Source organism: Palaemon carinicauda, chromosome 6 (assembly GCF_036898095.1).
Source record: "Palaemon carinicauda isolate YSFRI2023 chromosome 6, ASM3689809v2, whole genome shotgun sequence".
Classification (NCBI taxonomy): domain Eukaryota; kingdom Metazoa; phylum Arthropoda; class Malacostraca; order Decapoda; family Palaemonidae; genus Palaemon; species Palaemon carinicauda.
The window spans coordinates 86,050,925-86,065,924 of record NC_090730.1 but is presented as its reverse complement, the minus strand read 5'-3'; the positions used below and the strand labels follow the sequence as shown (position 1 = coordinate 86,065,924).

At 41.1% G+C, this 15,000-nt stretch overlaps 1 protein-coding gene across 1 annotated transcript in view; it reads right to left on the bottom strand.

The window, feature by feature from the left end:
• LOC137642591 (apoptosis-resistant E3 ubiquitin protein ligase 1) overlaps positions 1-15,000 on the bottom strand; it is a 723,802-nt gene that overhangs the window by 452,050 nt on the left and 256,752 nt on the right. The gene's annotated exons all lie outside the window — the stretch shown is intronic.

Sequence of the window (15,000 nt, the reverse complement as noted above, 5' to 3'; positions counted from 1 at the left end):
GTTTGGTTTCCTGTTCGAACATTATATGTGTTGTTTTAGTCTAAGTTTCAAGGTCTTTACCACTTTGTCCTACATATCTTTTATTGCATTGATTACATGGGGTTTCATAAACACATCCATATATCAGTTTAGTGAGATCGGTGTTACTCTATGGACATGATTCATGGTATGGCAATGAAACAATCTCTAACAGATTTAGTAGATTTGAGAACAAAGCCCTCAGAAGGATAATGGGAGTGAAATGGCAAGACAGGATCAGAAATGACTCTATAAGATTGATTACTTGAGTATCTTATGTGGATGAGATCATGATGAGGGGTAGATGGAGATGGTTTGGGTATGCTCTTCGCACTCCCCAAGGGAGATTAGTTCCGCAAACGTTCAGCTGGGCTCCCTAAGGGACTGAAAGAGTTGGATGACCCAGGCCTACATGGCTGAGGACTATGAAGTGCGAAGTAGGAGATGATAAATGAAGAAGTAGTGAATTAAAAGCTCAAAATAGCAATGACTGGTGAAATCTAAACGATGCCATTTGCATGAATTGGCGTAGAAGAGATAATGATGAAATTTACGTCATTTTAAAGAATTAAATTTTCATTTCACGAAGTTTTGGTTACAAAGTCTTATGTAACTTGTTAAAAGGTATGCTGTATGGCACACACGCTAGGGATTGCATCAAGTTTCCACATGGTTGGAAGAGACATGAAAATTATAGACTAAAGTTTATTAGCTGAGAGGGGAAATGCCTCACAAGCAACATTAGTACCCCTTCTTCCTAGTACTAAAGTTGGCAACCTTACGCCACTAGAGCCATGCCCCCATGCCACGATAATGATATACTAGAAATTTCTAGATTGAATTAATTCAATATATATAGGACCTAGCAATGCATAGGAGACAGAAGAAATCCAGCCTATCCTTTTGAAAGAGCCAGCGTCCACCAGCCCTCCCTCCAGCCACAAGATAACGCCTCTCAAATGTGATTAGTAATTTCTCTCCAACATATACCATGTAGAGTGTTGTTCAAACATTGGTGATATTATTGTCTAGTTAAAAATGTAGTATGTTAATGTAAGTATATTTTATAGTATACATTTTTGTAACCGGCCCTGGTTAAACAGTGAAGTGTATTTACCGTGTTTTGCTTAACTGTTCGGTAACCTTGCCTCAGCCAAAGGACATCAGAGTAACAGGTAAGTATATGTAAGTATAATTCTGAATTATTTTCTATAGTGTTAAAGTGTCATTTATTTATTAATTGTCAAAACTAAATATCTTAATAAATGAATTTCTAGTGAAACATGTGATTTTATCCTTTTTTGGTAGAGTATCATTTTTTTGTCTTAGTCTAAGTTTAGTTCAGATTTAATATTTCGAGATTCAATTTTGGTGTTAATTTTGAATTGTTAACTTTTTATAGAATATATTTATTTTTGTAAAGTGTGTATTATTTCGATCACCTATATTTCTGTGTGCTTTGCTCATATCCCTTGACTAAGAACCGAAGTAAGAGGTTAATTTAAGAATAGTTCCCGTTAAATGTAAAGTAATCACACTGTTTTGTTTTGAGTGTAAAGTAAAGAGCCTTTTAGATATTTAGTGTTCATATGTATTATTGTCTGGGAGTTGCGCATTATTCTCAGAGCTCGGATGTTTTCTATTATATATCAGATTATGTAATATAAAGCAGGTGGGTTTTGGAGCTCAGAAATTTAAGTAATTTGCTGGTCGTAATATTTATTTTTTTGGTCCCCAGACCCTAGGATCAAGCAAGTATGTTTTAAATATTGGTGATAACAGAGACATGTTCTGATTAAAGATTTGATCAGTTTAATGTTGATAGGATTCTGTGTATGGTTAGGATATATTTTTGGAGAGATATAATTCTTTGTAAAGTACAAGATGTACAGGAGTTTTTGGAAAACCCAATTGTTCAGGAATTATCGGAAGCTACTGGAACTTAAGTTTAGTGGCTCGCTATTTTAATAGCACGTGCTGGCCATGTAACTGGTGGAATGATTGAAGCCTAAATCAAGTGTCTAGCCTTAAAAGCGTTGAAAAACTCAAGGAAGTTGCCAGAAGAAGATATTGCAGCAGCTTTTGACCTTTTGGAGAAGGTTGAAGTAGAATTTGTAGAGAAGCAGGTATCAGCTGACCCCCAAACTGTATGAATGAAAGCAGAAACGAATGTAGAAGCTGAGATTAGACAAATTGCATTGGAAGAGAATTTGACCAAGTTGAAGATGTTAGCAGGACGGAAGGAACGGGAAGAAAGAGAGAAAGAAAATGCAAGAGAGATTGCAAGATATACTAGGGAAATGGAAGCAAGAGAAATTGCAAGACGGGAAGAAAGAGGAGAAAAAGTAAAACATGCAAGGGAAATTGAAGACAGAGAAATTGCAAAATGGGAAAAAAAGAAAGAGAAGAAGCAAGACATGCCAGGGAATTAGAATTGTTGAATGCTCGTGTAAGGTTGTTGCCAACTCACATAGGTGTGATCGCTGCTATGCACGATCTCGTGTTTGATGTGGCAAAGGCACTGAGGTTGATCCCAAAATTCACAGAAGCAGCTCCTGATAAGTTCTTCGATCATTTTACAACGGTCGCGTCGACGATGGAATGGCCAAAAGATAACTGGTCTGTGTTATTGCAGAATGTCCTTATTGGAACAGGACTCAGTGCATATCTTGCCTTGTCTCAGGACCAGAGGAAGTCGTATCAATAAGTTAAGAGGAGTGTATCAGATGACCACTGAATACTATCATGAAAGTTTCTGAAGTTTACGAAGGACGAGAAAATTACTTTCCTGAATTACGCTTACCAGGTACGACAATGTTTTAAGAGATGGATAGAGGCTGCCAAAGTGAGAGAGATGGCTGATTTAGAAGAACTGATAGTGCTGGAACAATATTTACGAGGAATTCCTGAATATATTCAAACGTACTTGAGAGAGAGAGGTGAAGAAACATGATAGAGCTGATTTGTTGAGTGGAGATTATAATATTATCAGTCATAAAAACTCCTCGGGTATGAAGTTCCAACTGTCGTTCCGACCAAGTGTCAAGTATTCGCCAAACTATGGAAACCAGTTCAATAATGATTATGGGAACCAGTTCAATAGCTACAGCGGAAGTACCACTGGTACTGTTCCAAAGCAGAATGCGATAGTACAACAGCAACAATCGTCAAATTGTCCTCCTTCAGGTGTTGTGAAAGACGTGCAGAAGAGTAATATTGTCTGTTATATATGTGGCAAAAAAGGCCATATCAGTAAGGAATGTTGGTTGAACCAACCAAAAGCAGTCGCCCAGGAGGATAAGGGTAATTCAACTAGACAGAATGCAATTCAACTAGACAGAATGCAAAGACAAAGAATCAAATGGGAAAGGTCGACGAGGAAAATAAACCCGCTAACGTTTACGCGACACAGGATCTGATCATAGCGTGGAGACACGAGGTGTACACCCGTTGGTGGAACAGTCTCTCACAGGAGATTCGGTCATTTTGAAGGGAATGGGTGAGGAGGTTACTCCTATTTGCTGTTTAAAACTGTCATGCAAGTTGGTGACAGGTCATTTTGATTTTGCAGTAAAGGATTCATTGATTGTCAAAGTAGTGGAAGTCCTACTGGGAAATGAGGATGGTGGAGCACCACTGAACTATAGTCCTGCGACTGAACTCGAGAAGGACTACCTGTATCTGTTTCCTAGCTGTGTGACAACTAACAGTATGACAAAGAAAGTGGCTTCAGAAGAAGACAGAGAAACTGAAGGAACAATGTTCTTGAAAGATTGGTTTACAGAAGAAGAGGTTCCCATGATAGTACACAAGAGGAGAGCTACCGAGAGTGCCCAAGAGAAGAGGAAAGACAGACGAATGAACAGGAACACAAGGAAGTTAGGGATTTGGAAGCAATAGAAAACTCAGCGTTAGAAGTAGGACAAGTGTGTTGGAGAAGGCTAATAGGATTGCAACAGAAGGATGAGACGTTAATAGAATTTATGTACAGTGTGGTGGATGAGGTGCACCTGTCTCCCACCTGTTATTACCTCAAGGATGGATTGCTTATGAGGAAGCATAGACCCGCCAATATCCCTGGGAATGCCGAAGAGGGCATATACCGTCAGATATTGATTCCCGCACCGCTGAGAAGACAGGTGATTACTGTAGCGCATGAGATGGGACGCATGGGAATAAGAAAGGCGATGGAGAAGATAATGAAACATTTTTTCTGGCCTGGCATGCATAAGGATGTGAGCCAGTTTTGCTGTGCATGTCACATTTGTCAGATGGCTGTAATGCCTAACGAGTACATCAAGAAAGCTCCCTTACACCCGCTTAGAAGTATGAGAACTCTTCAGCAAGGTAATGATCGACATTGTGGGAACGTTACCGAGAACGAAGAAAGGCCACAAATATATATTAACCTTGATATGTCCAGTGAAAAGACACCCAGAAGCCATACCCGTCAGGAACATCAGTTCTCTCAAACATATACCATGTATAACGTTGTTCAAACATTGGTGATATTGTGTCTACTTAAAATGTGGTGTGTTAATGTAAGTACATTTTATAGTATAAATGTTTGTAACCAGCCCTGGTTAAACAGTGAAGTGCATTTACCGTATTTTGTATTTACCTTGTGTGAGCCATAGGACATAAGAGTAACAGTAAGTATATGTAAGTATAATTTTGATTTATTTTCTATAGTGTCAAAGTGTCATTTATTCATTGATTGCCAAAATTTAGTATTTCTATAAATTAATTTTAGTGAAACAAGTGATTGTATAATTTTTTTATAGAGTATAATTTTTCTTGTCTTAGTCTAGGGCTTAGTTCTCATTTAATATTTCAAGTGATTTGATTTTGGTGTTAATTGTGAATTGTTAACTTTCTATAGGGTATATTTATTTTTGTAAAATGTGTATTATTTCGATCACCTATATTTCTCTCAGTGCTTTGCATGTATCCCCTGACTAAGAACAGAGGTAAGAGTTTGATTTAAGAATAGTTTCCGTTAAATGTAAAGTAATCATCTAGTTTAGTTTTGAGTATAAAGTAAAGAGACCTTTTAGATTTTCAGTGTTCATATATCTTATTGTCTAGAAGTTGCATATTATTCTTAGATCTCAGAGAATAATATCAGATAATGTAATATAAAGCAGTTGGGTTTTGGAGCTCGGGTATATATATATATATATATATATATATATATATATATATATATATATATATATATAGCTCGGGTATATATATATATATATATATATATATATATATATATATGTATATATATATATACATATAAAAGTATAGTATACAGTATATATGTATGCGTGTAAATATACAATATGGTTATATATATATACAGTATATATATATATATATATATATATATATATATATATATATATATATATATATATATATATATATATATATATATATATATATATATATATATATATATATATATATATATATATATATACATATATATATGACAAGTTCTAAGAAAATTGTATTATTCCTAACATACTAAACACATCCCATACAATTAGGTGTTTACTCTTGTCGTCTTGTATCCGGCCAGAATTTTTCCACCCCATCAGGCCACCCCGAACCTCCCTTCTAACCTGTACAAACCTGACCTCTCTGGTTAACCCAAAATGACACTTTGACTGACCTTCTTAAGTCACCATTAGCCATTCTACTCTGGCCCCAAAAACAAGACATGTGAAAGTTGGGTCTATAGCAAGAATGAATGGGTGGGGTGGTGGGGGCAATTACATTATTGGGACATGGTAAGTATGTTAAGAAAAATGAAATCTTCTAAGAAATTGTCATTTATTTCGACACGAACACTTACTAACTCCCATATAACTATGAGCCTCAGAATTAGGAGGTGGGTAAGAGAGGTGAGGGATCAGAGGAGGGGGTAAGGCCTGTCAGGAAAAACAAAAATGGGTATTAACCCTGGATAGGTACGCTCCTCGGACACCCCTTTAAGGGTATACTCGGACGCGAACGACCCCGACGCCAAAAAAAATTCTTGAAAAATCAGTTTTTGAAGTAACCTCCTTTTTTCTTTTGCCAAAAAAAACTTCAATGAATGCTTAAAACAACTGTAAAGATAAATACTACTCATCTGCAGAAAAACTATTTATTATAAATATTTTAAAAAATTAAGTAGAAAAAAAAAAACCTGACATAAAAATTCATAAAAAAAAAGTTTATACATATATACACAAATCCTTTTAGGAATTGATTCTTGAATGTTTAGGACACATCTTGATGTATTTTGGATGAAGTCAGACCCATGGAGGTGAAGATCTGAAATGAGAAAAAAAGGGTAACTTTTTTTGGCCAAAAAAATTTGTCCAAATTTCATGAATTTTTTTGGGTACCCAAATGAAATAGGAAGTGGCTAATTTTTTTAGGGAATAAACATATGTTATCCTAAAATAGAAATATGTAAAAAAATCTTCATTATTTTGTAAATTACATTTATATCAGGGGCCATATCTAAAGGTAATTTTTTGAGTACTTAGAAATTTCGTAAAAAAATACATATATTTAATATATAATATGATATTTATGCAGGTAAAAATATACCAAAATATCACAAATTCTATAGGGAACAAGAATATATATAGATAGGGCACCTTACGCTTCGGATATGTCCACAAAATGGCCGCCAACCACACTGACTCAGACTCCCTAATCTGCCACTTGAAATGTAGGAAGGGTATGTCAGTTTCAAGGTGTTATTTACTAATCTAATTATTATTGGATATGCATAAAAATTGTATGGTGGGTTGCTGGATAATTGTCGATTATTTTACGACTATAAAATTAAAATTCTGACCCAAAAAAATTTTTTGAAGGGAAATAAAATCGAAAAAAAAAAATGTAAAACAATATAATATTTTAGCTAAAAAAATTTGATGATATTCAATCAAAAAAGAAGTAAACAAAATTTTCCGACAAATAAACATCTAGAGGAATCATTACTCTGTGATAGTTCCTTAGTACGTAGTAATTTTGAAAGAATTGGGAAAAAACGAAAAAATGGCAATCACCGGAAAATCGAACACATACCTATATATACGCCATATCTGGCTAAAAAAAAGATAGGCATGGGTAGCCAGATCATCTAGAAACACTTTCCAACACTATAAAAGTATAAGTTTTGCGACACTGCTTGCCAATTCCTTACGGTAACATGACTAAGCAAAAAAATGCAAAACAAATAAAAAGGGGCACTCGCGGAAAAATGGCTAACATTCTAATATACGGCATTTCAGAAAAAAAAAATTCAGCCACGTGCTAGGCAAACCATCAAGGCACATTTTCCGACAAATAAACATCCAAATGAATAATTACTCTGTGATAGTTCCTTAGTACGTAGTAATTTTGAAAGAAATGGGAAAAAACGAAAAAATGGCAATCACAGGAAAATCGAACACATACCTATATATACGCCATATCTGGCTAAAAAAAGAAGATAGGCATGGGTAGCCAGATCATCTAGAAACACTTTCCAACACTATAAAATTATAAGTTTTGCGACACTACTTGCCAATTCCTTACGGTAACATGACTAAGCAAAAAGATGCAAAACAAATAAAAAGGGGCAATCGTGGAAAAATGGCCATTCTAATATACGGCATTTCAGAAAAAAAAAATTTCAGCCACGTGCTAGGCAAACCATCAAGGCACATTTTCCGACAAATAAACATATAAATGAAATATTACTCTGTGATAGTTCCTTAGTACGTAGTAATTTTGAAAGAAATGGGAAAAAACGAAAAAATGGCAATCACAGGAAAATCGAACACATACTTATATATACGCCATATCTGGCTAAAAAAAAAAAATAGGCATGGGTAGCCAGATCATCTAGAAACACTTTCCAACACTATAAAAATATAAGTTTTGCGACACTACTTGCCAATTCCTTACGGTAACATGACTAAGCAAAAAAATGCAAAACAAATAAAAAGGGGCACTCGCGGAAAAATGCCCAACATTCTAATATACGGCATCTCAGATAAAAAAAAAAGACATGCACGTGTTAGCCCAACCATCAAGGCACACTTTCTAACACAAACATGAAAAAAAAATCAATAATATACGGCAATTCCTTACTACGTAGTAAATTTTTACAAATATTGAAAAAAAACAGAAATTGGCAACCGCAGTTAAATACCCAATAGCCTATACCAATAACTACGTCGTATCTGACAAAAACAAAATCACGCATGGGTAGCCAGATCATCTAGACACACTTTCCAACACTAAAAAAGCAAAAGTTTTACGATACTATTTCGCAATATCTTACGGAAAAATGACTTGGCAAAAAAATGAAAAAAAATGAAAAAGGGACACTCGCGGTAAAATGCCCGACATTCTAATATACGGCATCTCAGATAAAAAAAAAGACATGCACGTGTTAGCCCAACCATCAAGGCACACTTTCTAACACATAAACATGAAAAAAAAATGAATAATATACGGCAATTCCTTACTACGTAGTAATTTTTACAAATATTGAAAAAAAACAGAAATTGGTAACCGCAGTTAAATACCCAATATACCAATAACTACGTCGTATCTGACAAAAACAAAGTCATGCATGGGTAGCCAGATCATCTAGACACACTTTCCAACACTAAACAAGCAAAAGTTTTACGACCCTATTTGGCAATATCTTACGGAAAAATGACTTGGCAAAAAAATGAAAAAAAAATGAAAAAGGGGCACTCGCGGTAAAATGGTCCTCGTGGTGATGAACGACATTTTAACTAAAAAAAAAATCATGCACATGGTAGCCAAACAATCCACCAAGACTTTCCACAACTGATAACCTATACAAGTTGCACCATTCTACGACAATTTCATAATACGTAATAACTTTGATAATTAGGCAAACTACCTTAGAAGGGTAAACTCGGTCGCGAACGACCCCGACGCGTCTCAGAAATCGGGGAAGGAGTACAGCTACAGCAATGCACATCTGGACACTACTAGAGCGTGTAGGGGAGACACCACCTGCAGGTCGATCACCCACAAATTCAGTCACGGGGGTGAGTCACGTGAGAAAAACCTGTTTTTTTTTGACGCTCGGGGTCGCAAACGACCCATCGTACCTATCCAGGGTTAAGGAACATAGGTTAACTAGGTAACAGTCACTCAGGGGACATCTCCTTTTCCAGGTCCTTCCATGGTAGGCCAAGAACGTTGACTGTCTAGTCCATACACCTGCCCTCAACACTTGGCTGACCGCCATGTTCTTCTCGAAGGCCAACGAGGTGCCGATGCCCCGGATGTCATGAGGTTTGGCGGAACTGGGGGAGGTTTCCCCTTGGATCAGGTACGCCCTTCGGATCGTCTCCCGGAGCCAGAAGGTGATCATATTCTTAAAAACTGCCTTCTTCACTCTAGCCATCGTCCCGAAGTCTCATGATATCCATTCTGAGGGCGGAGATCCTCGAGAGATACTTCCGTACCACCCCCACTGGGAACAAGAGAATGACCTCTGGGCCAACTGTCCTGAGAATAGCGGGGATGGCGAACTCGTTGAAGCGGGGCTCATCTACCACTAGGTTCTGAGTTTTCGCCACTAAGGAGGGAATGAATTTGAAGACCAACGCCTTCCACCCGTGAGAATGGGAGACGTCCGCTGAAAGCCCGTGAAGCTTGCCTACCCTCTTGGCTGAGGCCAGGGAAAGGAGGGACCCCGTCTTCAGGGTTAGTCCCCTATCGGTAATTTGTTTAGTCCCCTATCGGTAATTTGTCTCAGAGGCTCGAATGGGGGCTTCTTCGGGGGGTCTAGGACTTTGAAGATTGCCCAAGTGAGAGCCTTGAGGGTCCTGGGGAGGGGGAGGACTGCTCGAACCCTTTTACTAGCATCAAGAGGTTCTTGGAGGAGCTTAGGTTCAAGCCCTTGAGGAGGAATACCTGGTCCAGGGCGGCTCGGAATCCCTTTACTGCTGGTACTGACGTGCCCCAGACGAGTCGCAGGTGTAACAGGAACTCTGCAATGACCGGGATCAAGGCCTGGAGGGGCTGTATGCCCTCTTTGCCGTACCATTTACCAAAGGTTACCCAACTCGACTGGTAAATGGCTCTCAAGGAATGTCTGAGATTCAAGGTCATCTGGGAGGCTGCCCTCTTGGAGTACCTTTCCCTTCTTGGCAAACGCTGTATAGTCTCCACGCGTGAAGGGAGAGGTTTTGGAGGCCTTCGTAAAACCTCTGGAAGTGGGGTTGCCACAGATCTCGATGTAGGGGCAAGGGCCACGAAGGTTCCCTTGCCAAGGACCTCAGGTTTGTGAACCACTCCTTTTCAGGCCACCACTGGGCTATCAGAGTCATCTTTGCCTGCTCCCCACCCCCCCCCCCCCAGAGCTGCTGCTGGGTAAGGTACTGGGGAACAGAAGACATTCAGCTTCGCGTTCAGCCTTGTTGCGAAGAGGTCCAGGCACGGTGACCCCCACTTTTCTATCACTGCCCTTGCCACCTTCAGGTGGAAGAACCCCTTCCTGGACAACACTTGACCCCTCATGCTGAGACCATCCGCAACTACGTTCCTTTTCCTGGGATGTACCTGGCTGTCAGAGATCGCATTGTCCTCGGCCCAGGATAGGATCTTTACCGTAAGGCTGTGGATCCGGCGAGAGAATAGGCCTCCCTGTTTCTTGGCGTAGGCGACGACAGTGACATTGTCGCTAATCAGAGCTACCCTTCTCCCCACTAACGAACTCCACAAGATAACGAGAGCCTTCTGTTCTGCCAGCAGTTCAAGTTTGTTTATGTGGAGGGTCTGCTCTTCTGAAGACCACCGACCTTAGGCTGTTTTGTATGGCAGGTGGACTCCTCATCCCTCCCTGGATGTATCTGTGAACAAAAGTACTTCTGGAGGGGGATCCAGGAGTTAAACTCCCGCTCGGTTGTTCCTTGGTTCCACCCACCACTGGAGTGCCTCCTTGTTTGACTGGGATGCAGAAAGGTTTAGTGGTGGATACTACGTTGCTATGGCCTGTACCTCTTTCAGTTCCCACTGGGCCGGGCGCAGCATTAACCTTCCCTTGGGAACAAGCTTCTCAATGGACACCAGGTGGCCTACTAGCCTCTGCCACTCCCTTAACGATGCCAGTTTTCCCCTGATGAAGGGCTTTGCCATGCTTTCAAGATTTCCGATCCTCTCTTTCGTCGAGAGCCCTGCCTTGCATGGAGCAAATCTCCATCCCTAGGTACAATGTCCTCGTAGTTGGGGAGGGTCGTGACTTCTCCCAGTTGAACAATACCCCAAGTTCTGTGCAGAAGGTCACTAACTCGTCCCTCTGCTCTGACAACTGTTTTCTGGACGCTGAAAGAAGTAACCAGTCATCCAGATACCCCAATGGTCTCATCCCTATCCTGTGGTCCAACTGGGAGACCAGGCAAGAGCAGAGGGTATGGAAGTGGAAGACTGGTTCTCCCCACTTAAACCTGAGGAACTTCTTCCTGAACAAGTGCACTGGAATTTGGAAATATGCATCTTTGAGGTTCATCCGCTGGCTGAGCCACGCAACTCTGGAGCAAGCGCTTGCAGTTGAAGATAAAGGCTTGTAATGTAACCACAACCTTCTCTTGTTGGGGAGCCACTTGCGGGCGGCGGAAGAGGGTCGGCAGGCCGCGCCGAGTGGCGAATTGACGGCCATGTTTATCCAATCCCTGATGGGGGAGCTTGAGAGGCCTCTAGCTGGACAGGCTAATGCACCGTCAGTTGAGTGGTTTGAGTCACGTGGTTCCCACGTGGAACTACTGGTGCATCTTCCGACGGTCCAATCTCCCTTCCGAGGGGGTTCTGTGCTGCTAATCCTCTCCTCGGCTACGCTTCGGGGCTGGAGAGGGGACTGGAGACCCGGAACCGTAGGAGCTAAACCTAGATGGGTGACACCACTTCACATGGTCCTCAACCCTGGAACGGATCCCTTAGCGGGGACCTGAATGAGTCTTGGGAGTGCCCGAGAAGGCTTCTTTGTCTCAGGGGCCAGGTCAGCATACGAACGCTTTTGAGTGGGTGTTGATGATACCCCTTCATGTGCGGAGAGGGGCTCCACCTTCCCCTGAGGGACCGAGGAGCTGCTTGTGTGTAGCAGATAACAGGTCGCCATGCTAAGCGGGGAGGAGGATTGGCGGGTCCTATGACCCACTGGTTCCGGGAATCCTCGCCCCTCCATCGGCGGGATGATGTAAGTGTCCATGTGGCCAACGCTAAGCAGAAATAAGGGTCATCCGTTAACTGGGGATAAACGTCATCCGCTGAGCGGGTATAAGAGTCGTCCGCTGAGCGGGGATAAACGTCATCCGCTGAGCGGGTATAGGGGTCATTCGCTGAGCGGGGATAAAGGTCATCTGCTGGGCAGAGATAAGCATCCTCCGCTGAACGGGTATAGGGGTCGTCCGCTGAGCGGGGATAAAGGTTATCAGCTGGGCTGGGATAAGCGTCGTCCACCGAGCGGGTATAGTGGTCATCCGCTGAGCAGGGATCAGGGTCATCCCCTGGGCGAGGATAAGCGTTATCCACTAAGTGGGTATAAGGGTCGTCCGCCGAGCGGGGATAAGGGTCATCAGCTGTGCGGGGATAAGCGTCATCCCCTGAGCGGGGATAAGATTCATCTGCTAGGCATGGAAGAGATTCATCCGCTGGGCGGGGATACGAGTCATCCGCTGAGCAGGGATAAGGTTCATAGTGACCGATGTGGTAATGTCCCCGACCGGTGAACGCCAGTCCGGGGCTCAAGTCCCGCTCAAACTCGTATACTCCTCCGGGCACTGCAACCCCACCATCTTTATGAGCCAAGGATGGGGCTGTTTGGGAACAGCCCACAGGACCATCTGTCGAAGCATCAGCAGCCAACGAGCACAAGTATATATATCAGTCTTTAGGGCACTGTCCCTCACGAAAGGGCAAAGTCACTGTCCCTTGCCTCTGCCACTCCTGAAAGACCTTTAGAGCCATTAACACCTGACAATGATGTATATCAGGTCATAACTGGGACAACACGAACGGCAGTTGAGGCCCACGTCCCTGTAAGGAGGACAAACTTGCTGTACATGAGAAAAGTATTGTCTTAACACACTTACGTATCTAAAACACATATACCTGAGTATATATATACATAAATATGTAATCTATATATATACCTACACATGAAAAAGGAAATGTCCCGATATAAGCTTACTGTAACAAAGACAAACTTGATGTATATGAGAAAAGTATTGTAAAAACACACACTTACGTACCTAAAACGTATATACCTGTGTATATATACACAAAACATATAACACAATTGTGGCCTGATTGGTAACGTCTCGGCCTGGTGTTTTCCCGACGGGTTCGAGTCCCGCTCAGACTTGTTAGTGCCTTTAGCGTCTGCAACCTTACCATCCTTGTGAGCTAAGCTTTGGGGGAGCCTATAGGTCTATCTGCTGAGTCATCAGCAGCCATTGCCTGGCCCTCCCTGGCCCTCCCTGGCCCTAGCTTGGATGGAGAGGGGGCTTGGGCGCTGATCATATAATACATATGGTCAGTCTCTAGGGCATTATCCTGCTTGCTAGGGCAATGTCACTGTCCCTTGCCTCTGCTATTCATGAGCGACCTTTAAATCATTAAACATGAAAAGGAAATTGATCATATCAGAAAATCCTTTATCCAAAGTGAAGGCTTGACTGCAATTAAACATAAATAATGAAAGTCATTGGTTTGCAGACGTTGCTACAGCCTTCAATCAAGCAAAATGAAAACACTAATACTTCTTAATCATTGCTTCTTCTTGCATGATTAAGCATGAAGTAAATGTTCCACAGCACGCCCCTGCACCAGAACATCTGGGATGATGTTACTGGAATAAAGGGGACAACAGTCTCAGTAGCAGACTGAGACCAGCACTAACTCACCTTGGTCCCCGCCCTGGGTCGGGATAGGGGAAGATCCAGAACAACTCTTAAAAGAAGAACTGTCCTCCTTGTCCTTCCCTTCCACACGGGACAGATCCCTTGACCCCAAGAGGAGAGATTGGCTCCTGGGAGCCGCTGAGAGGGTGCCGGAGCGTGGACCGTCTTCCCAAAGGCAGATGCCTACCCGCGCTGGACGGAGGCCGCACCCGAGGACGGAGGGGATAAAGATGGGAGGCCTATCTGCATTCAACACTCCCGCCACGGCTGGGAGTGAGGGGGACGGAAGTAATCCCAGCCACAGATGGGAAAGGACGAGGATCCTCTACCAACGTGGGCATCTCTGCAGACAAAGGAGTTCCAGAAACAATGGGTACTGTCGAGCATACCTGAGAAAGACGAGACCCACAACTATTCTACAAGGGCGATTTGTCCTTCTTCGACTTCTTTGTGGCCATCTTGGTCCATTGGCCATCGCTCCAGACCACACACTCAGCACACGTGTCGGTCCGGGAACACATAAGGCCCCAAAACGAAGTACACAAACCGTGGGGATCGACATCCATGTGGGACAAAAAAAGCTGCACACAGCCTACCAGCAACACCAAGGCAACGACGTTGCACTCTCACAAATTCCATGATGGAAATCGAGGACCACAAGACCCGAGAAACACACTAGGAACAGGAAAAACACTGACGAATGCAAGCGATACAAGAACGTGTATACATATATATATATATATATATATATATATATATATATATATATATATATATATATATTTATATAACTGATGAACGCAAGCGAACCAAGGACGTGTATATATATATATATATATATATAAATATATATATATATATATATATATATATTTATATATATACATATATATGTGTATATATATACATATGTATGTGTATATATATATATATATATATATATATATATATATATATATATAAATATATATATATATACATATATATATATATATATATATATATATATATATATACATATATATATATATATATATATATATATATATATATA